This window comes from Arachis hypogaea, chromosome 17, assembly GCF_003086295.3.
Source record: "Arachis hypogaea cultivar Tifrunner chromosome 17, arahy.Tifrunner.gnm2.J5K5, whole genome shotgun sequence".
NCBI lineage: Eukaryota > Viridiplantae > Streptophyta > Magnoliopsida > Fabales > Fabaceae > Arachis > Arachis hypogaea.
In genome coordinates, this window is record NC_092052.1 from 111,606,520 (window position 1) to 111,611,688 (window position 5,169).

Below are 5,169 nucleotides of genomic sequence, written 5' to 3' on the forward strand. Positions count from 1 at the left end.
CAAGTCCCTTAATTTCAGTCAGAAAATACCTGAAATCAGAGAAAAACACACAAACTCATAGTAAAGTCCAGAAATGTGAATTTAACATAAAAACTCATGAAAACATCCTTAAAAGTAACTAGATTCTACTAAAAACATACTAAAAACAATGCAAAAAAGCGTATAAATTATCCGCTCATCACAACACCAAACTTAAATTGTTGCTTGTCCCCAAGCAACTGAAAATCAAATAGGATAAAAAGAAGAGAATATACTATAAATTCCAAAATATCAATGAAACATAGCTCCAATCAGATGAGCGGGACTTGTAGCTTTTTGCCTCTTGAATAGTTTTGGCATCCCACTTTATCCATTGAAGTTCAGAATGATTGGCTTCTATAGGAACTCAGAGTTCAGATAGTGTTATTGATTCTCCTAGTTCAATATGATGATTCTTGAACACAGCTATTTTATGAGTCTTGGCCGTGGCCCTAAGCACTTTGTTTTCCAGTATTACCACCGGATACATAAATATCATAGACACATAATTGGGTGAACCTTTTCAGATTGTGACTCTGCTTTGCTAAAGTCCCCAATTAGAGGTGTCCAGGGTTCTTAAGCACACTCTTCTTTTGCTTTAGACCTTGACTTTAACCGCTCAGTCTCAAGTTTTCACTTGACACCTTCACGCCACAAGCACATGGTTAGGGACAGCTTGGTTTAGTCACTTAGGCCAGGATTTTATTCCTTTAGGCCCTCCTATCCACTGATGCTCAAAGCCTTGGGATCCTTTTTATTTGCCCTTGCCTTTTGGTTTTAAGGGTTATTGGCTTTTTGCTCTTGCCTCTTGGTTTTAAGAGCTTTTGGCTTTTTCTGCTTGCTTTTTCTCTTTTTTTTTTGCCTATTTTTTTTTTCTGCAAGCTTTGTTCTTTGCTGCTTTTTCTTGCTTCAAGAATCATTTTTATGATTTTTCAAATTATCAAATAACATGTCTCCTTGTCATCATTCTTTCAAGAGCCAACATATTTAACATTCATAAACAACAACTTCAAAAGACATATGCACTGTTCAAGCATTCATTCAGAAAATAAGAAGCATTGTCACCACATCAATATAATTAAACTAAGTTCAAGGATAAATTCGAAACTCATGTACTTCTTGTTCTTTTGAATTAAAACAGTTTTCATTTAAGAGAGGTGATGGATTCATAGGACATTCATAACTTTAAGACATAGTTACTAACTACTAATGATCATGTAGTGAAGACACAAACATGCATAAGCACTTAACATAGAGAAAATGAAAAATAGAGAATGTAAGAACAAGGAATGAGTCCACCTTAGTGATGGTGGCGTTTCCTTCTTGAGGAACCAATGATGTCCTTGAGCTCTTCTATGTCTCTTCCTTGTCTTTGTTGCTCCTCTCTCATTGCTTTTTGATCTTCTCTTATTTCATGAAGGATGATGGAGTGCTCTTGATGTTCCACCCTTAATTGTTCCCAATAATTATGTGGAGGAAAATGTATCCCCTGAGGTATCTCAGGGAATTCTTGATGATGAGCTTCTTCATGTGCCTGTTGAGATCCATGAATGTGCTCTCTTGTTTGCTCCATCCTTTTCTTAGTGATGGGCTTGTGAGATGAATCTTTCCATCTCCCATGGCTCGGAGGTGGAAGCAATTATCTTCCCTTTCCTCTTTCTTGAGGTTTCTCTGTCCTTACGTGCCATTAATGGTTATGAAAAAACAAAAAAAACTATGCTTTTACCACACCAAACTTAGAATGTTGCTCGCCCTCGAGCAAAAGAAGAAAGAACAGAAGAAGAAGAGGAAGATATAGAGGAGATGGAGGGATGTGTGTGTTCGGCCATATAGGTGGGATTGGGTGGGAAAGAGATGTTGAATTTTAAAGGCAGGTGGGTGTATGGATGTGAGTGGTTAAGTGGTGACAGGGAAGAGAGATTGAGGTGATTGGTGAAGAGTTTTGGGGAAGAGTGTTTATGGGATTATGTGAAAGAGGGGTGAGGAGAAGTGAGTGGAAATAGGTGGGGATCCTGTGGGGTCCACAGATCCTGAGGTGATCCTGTGGGGTCCACAGATCCTGAGGTGTTCAAGGATTTACAATCTTGCACCAAATTAGGCATGCAAAATGCCCTTGCACACAACTCTGGGCGTTCAGCGCCAGATTGGTGCTTGTTCTGGGCGTTGAGCACCCATTTGTTGCCCATTTCTGGCGTTGAACGCCAGAACCATGCTTGTTCTGGGCGTTCAGTGCCAGCTCTTCTCCAGGGTGCAATTCTGGCATTCAAACGCCCAGATGCTGCCCATTTTGGGCGTTCAGCACCAGAACCATGCTCTGTTCTGGCGTTGAACGCCAGCCAGATGCTTCTTACTGGCGTTTAAACGCTAGTAAGGTCTTCCTCCAGGGTGTGATTTTTCTTCTGCTGTTTTTGATTCTATTTTCAATTTTTATATTTATTTTGTGACTCCACATGATCACGAACCTAATAAAACATGAAAAACAATAAAAAATAGAAATTAGATAAACATTGGGTTGCCTCCCAACAAGCGCTTCTTTAATGTCAATAGCTTGACAGTGGGCTCTCATGGAGCCTCACAGATGTTCAGAGCATTGTTGAGACTCTCCAACACCAAACTTAGAGTTTGGATATGGGAGTTCAACACCAAACTCAGAGTTTGGTTGTGGCCTCCCAACACCAAACTTAGAGTTTGACTGTGGGGGCTCTGGTTGACTCTGCAATGAGAGAAGCTTACTGTGCTTCATCTCCATGGGTACAGAGAGAGATCCTTGAGTTTTAAACACAAGGTTGTCCTCATTTAATTGAAGAATCAATTCTCCTCTGTCCACATCAATCACAGCTCTTGCTGTGGCTAGGAAGGGTCTTCCAAGGATGATGAATGCATCCTCATCCTTCCCAGTGTCTAGGACTATGAAATCAGCAGGGATGTAAAGGCCTTCAACCTTTACTAACACGTCCTCTACTTGTCCATAAGCCTGTTTTCTTGAATTGTCTGCCATCTCTAATGAGATTTTAGTGGCTTGCACCCCATAGATTCCCAGTTTCTCTATTACAGAGAGGGGCATGAGGTTTATCCCTGAACCAAGGTCACACAGAGCCTTTTCAAAGATCATGTTGCCTATGGTACAAGGTATTACGAACTTTCCAGGATCCTGTTTCTTCTGAGGCAATGTCAGTTGATCCATATCACTTAGTTCATTGGTGAACAAGGGAGGTTCATCTTCCCAAGTCTCAATACCAAATAATTTGGCATTCAGCTTCATGATTGCACCAAGAAACTTGGCAGCTTGCTCTTCAGTAACATCCCCATTCTCTTCAGAAGAGGAATACTCATCAGAGCTCATGAATGGCATAAGGAGGTTCAATGGAATCTCTATGGTCTCTAGATGAGTCTCAGATCCCTTTGGTTCCTCAAAGGGAAGCTCTTTATTAATCACTGGATGTCCCAGGAGGTCTTCCTCCTTGGGATTCACGTCTTCTCCTTCCTTCACAGGTTCGGCCATGGTGATTAATTCAATGGCCTTGCACTCTCCTTTTGGATTTTCTTCTGTATTGCTTGGGAGAGTACTAGGAGGGATTTTAGTGATCCTTTTACTCAGCTGGCCCACTTGTGCCTCCAAATTTCTAATGGATGACCTTGTTTCATTCATGAAACTCACAATGGCCTTAGATAGATCAGAGACTAAGTTTGCTAAATTAGAGGTATTTTGTTCAGAGTTCTCTGTCTGTTGCTGAGTGGATGATGGAAAAGGTTTACTATTGTTAAACCTGTTTCTTCCACCATTATTAAAGCCTTGTTGAGGCTTTTGATCCTTCCATGAGAAATTTGGATGATTTCCCCGTGATGGGTTATAGGTGTTTCCATAAGGTTCACCCATATAATTCACCTCTGCTATTGCAGGGTTTTCAGGATCATAAGCTTCTTCTTCAGAAGATGCCTCTTGAGTACTGTTGGATGCAGCTTGCATTCCATTCAGACTCTGAGAAATCATATTGACTTGCTGAGTCAATATTTTGTTCTGAGCCAATATGGCATTCAGAGTATCAATTTCAAGAACTCTCTTCTTCTGAGGCGTCCCATTACTTACAGGATTCCTCTCAGAAGTGTACATGAACTGGTTATTAGCAACCATGTCAATGAGTTCTTGAGCTTCTGCAGGCGTTTTCTTTAGGTGAATAGATCCACCTGTAGAAGTATCCAATGACATCTTAGGTAGTTCAGACAGACCATCATAGAATATATCCAGGATGGTCCATTCTGAAAGCATGTCAGAAGGACACTTTTTGGTCAGTTGCTTGTATCTCTCCCAAGCTTCATAGAGGGATTCACCTTCCTTCTGTCTGAAGGTCTGAACATCCACTCTAAGCTTGCTCAGCTTTTGAGGAGGAAAGAACTTGGCTAAGAAAGCCGTGACCAGCTTATCCCAAGAGTTCAGGCTATCTTTGGGTTGAGAGTCCACCCACACTCTAGCTCTGTCTCTTACAGCAAAAGGAAAAAGCATGAGCCTGTAGACTTCAGGATCTACTCCATTAGTCTTAACAGTATCACAGATCTGCAAAAATTCAGTTAAGAACTGAAAGGGATCTTCAGATGGAAGTCCATGAAACTTGCAGTTCTGCTGCATCAGAGAAACTAGCTGAGGTTTCAGCTCAAAATTGTTTGCTCCAATGGTAGGGATGGAGATACTTCTTCCATGTAAATTGGAATTTGGTGCAGTAAAGTCACCAAGTATTCTCCTTGCATTATTGTTGTTGGGTTCGACTGCCATCTCCTTTACTTGTTCGAAATTTTCAATAAGGTTGTCTCTGGATTGTTGTAATTTAGCTTCTCTTAGTTTTCTCTTCAGAGTCCTTTCAGGTTCTGGATCAGCTTCAACAAGAATGCCTTTTTCCTTGTTCCTGCTCATAAGAAAGAGAAGAGAACAAGAAAAGAAAACGAATCCTCTATGTCACAGTAAAGAGGTTCCTTATTGTTAGTAGAAGAAGAAAAGGAATAGGGGTGAAGAAAAATGAAGAATCCAAACACAAGGGTAAGGATAGGAGCAGTGATGTGAGATGAAGAGAAGTGTTAGTAGATGAATAAATAACTAGAAGGAGATGAGGGAGAAGGATTTTCGAAAATTATTTTTTTGAAAAAGGTTAGTAATTTTTG

General features: G+C 40.5%; 1 non-coding gene across 1 annotated transcript; it reads left to right on the top strand.

Annotated features, from left to right (window-relative positions):
- Window positions 1-4,279: 4,279 nt before the first annotated feature.
- Window positions 4,280-4,387, top strand: LOC112767733 (small nucleolar RNA R71). Its single transcript, XR_003185173.1, has one exon. It is a non-coding gene; the product is annotated as a small nucleolar RNA R71 (small nucleolar RNA).
- Window positions 4,388-5,169: the final 782 nt, after the last annotated feature.